A 2,241-nucleotide genomic window follows, 5' to 3' on the forward strand; every position below is an offset into this window, starting at 1 on the left:
AGAATCAGAGAGATATATTACTCTAGAAGAAAAGTCAAAAGGAAGAAAGATAAGTGTATCAGATTAAAAGATTTAACTGCTTTTAAGATCGGTGGGAGTCTGCAATGTATAGTACTAGATTCTGTAACATTGAAACTGAGTGGTGAATACGTTACATGTGCACTGCCCTCTTGGAAGGTTCATCACAGCTTTAACAATGAAGTGTCTTGTTCAAATGCTGGTTTACAAGGATGTTTAAGGGTCCATTATCCTCTTGACAAGAATACAGTAAAATGGCTACAGAGCTTCAGTCCAGAAATGGACAGTATCTCATTTGCTCCCAAAATAAATTATCAAAATATTCAGATTATATGTGGAGCAAAGACATAAAATATTGAAGTGCTTTTTTAATTAGTTCATATTACCAAAATAATTTTTTTGATTTATAGATAACAGAATACATTATGCTAATATAATTTTACTCTACTCCCCTTCATGCAAATATGGTAAGGTTGAAAGAGAAACCAGTAACGATTGTTAATATATACTGCATACTTATTAAGGATCAGGTAATCTGCTAGGCATTTTACATTCATTGCCTAATTAAATTTTAACAGCAATGCTATTAAGATAGGAAATTTATTTACTCATATTTACAATTTAATAAATTTTTAATTTTAATTTAATTTTATTTTAAAGAGTAAAAGCAAAAGCAAGAACAAAAATCAGAAAGATAGACAGGGTAACATGCAACAGCACATATGTTACAGATTTTCAAACCAAGAATAGCTGATTAACAATGGTTGATATATTGTCTATTTTTATAATCAAATCCGTTGCTCAGATTAACAGATATAGTTATGTAAGACTGGACATAGAACTATATACTAACACTTGATTTCAAGAAACCTGAAATTTTTGTTCTTGTCTCTCTTCTTTTCTTCTTACATTTTTAAAAATTTATTTTGAGGAAAGTATAGTAACAATTAATATGACATTAGAAATGGTACACATTTAGAAGACCGAGATGACAGGCATTCAAGCATGGCTTTTGTATTACCCATTGCTGTCCTCAGTGAAGTTGCTTAGAAGCACAAATGAGCATACTGAGTTAGTCAACACATAGTGAAAAATTCTACATGTTAACTGTTATTTTAAAAAATCAACAGTGATGGAAATTCTTAGTACAATCACCTCAGTCTTCCTATGTATAAACTTGCATGTTTCCCCCCCCCCATCTTTGTTCCTATCTTTTCTCCTTTCTCTCCTCTTCATTCTTTAATTGTTGAGTTCCATTTCTTTTCATTCTACTATATCTGTTATACCTTTCAAGCTTTATTTCTTCTTTTGGGTTGTTATACTAGAGAGACAATTGTGGTGCTAATTTGATTGGAGCTCAGTTTTAACCCCAGGTACCTTGATTCCAAAATCAATACTTCTATGCTCTTGTTATTCTTCATAGAAACAGTTCACTCAAATAGAATATTGGATATTAACTTGCTATTTTTAAAGAATAGGGTACAATTATTAATTGCCTCTGAAGGAACATATAAGATAGGAACTTTTCATCTTTCTTCCATTCCAAAGTCACAAAACAATTGTTTTATCTCTGTTACCATTTTCTATGATCTATTTTTTATTTTGCTTTATATTTATATTTTGTGTTTCTTACAAATGAAAAATTTGACTGACTCACCATGAAGAATGTAATCCAATTTTAATGCAGATATGTACTAAATTTAAAATTATTTTTTAAATACTGCTTAATCTGCTATCTTCATGAAAATTTTCTTGTAGAATTTATGAGTCAGCTTTGGCACAATACCAATCACCAAGTTTTCTCTACATGAGCAAATTTCAAAACCCCTCCAATCAACCCTCCTCTGTGAAAATATCAAGCTTTCTTATTATAAGGCCCAATAGAAAGAGAAATTACTGGGGCTCCGGAAATACCTCAGTAGAATAAGCGATTGCACGGCAAGCACAAGGATCTGAGTTCAATCCCCAGTTCTGCAAAAGAAAAAAATAAATAAATAAAAAAGACAAAGAGAAGTTACTATAATGACTTCTTAATGTATGAATCTATTTAATATAAATATCACTGATAACTTTGATCATTAGATGTTGTACAGCAAGGAGTTGTCCCAGTTACTGTTTCAATAGTAGTTGTTCAATAAATATGAGGGGAAAATCAATGTTAGATTTTACCAAAAGATGAGTTATGGGCTGGTGAGATGGCTCAGTGGTCTAAAGCACCTACTT

The 2,241-nt window shown here is 31.1% G+C and overlaps 1 pseudogene; it reads right to left on the bottom strand.

Moving 5' to 3' along the window:
- The window catches only part of LOC101576017, a 45,392-nt pseudogene that overhangs the window by 22,772 nt on the left and 20,379 nt on the right, over positions 1-2,241 (bottom strand).

The sequence above is a fragment of the Octodon degus genome, unplaced genomic scaffold (assembly GCF_000260255.1).
Source record: "Octodon degus isolate 3935 unplaced genomic scaffold, OctDeg1.0 scaffold00009, whole genome shotgun sequence".
In the NCBI taxonomy this organism is placed as follows: domain Eukaryota; kingdom Metazoa; phylum Chordata; class Mammalia; order Rodentia; family Octodontidae; genus Octodon; species Octodon degus.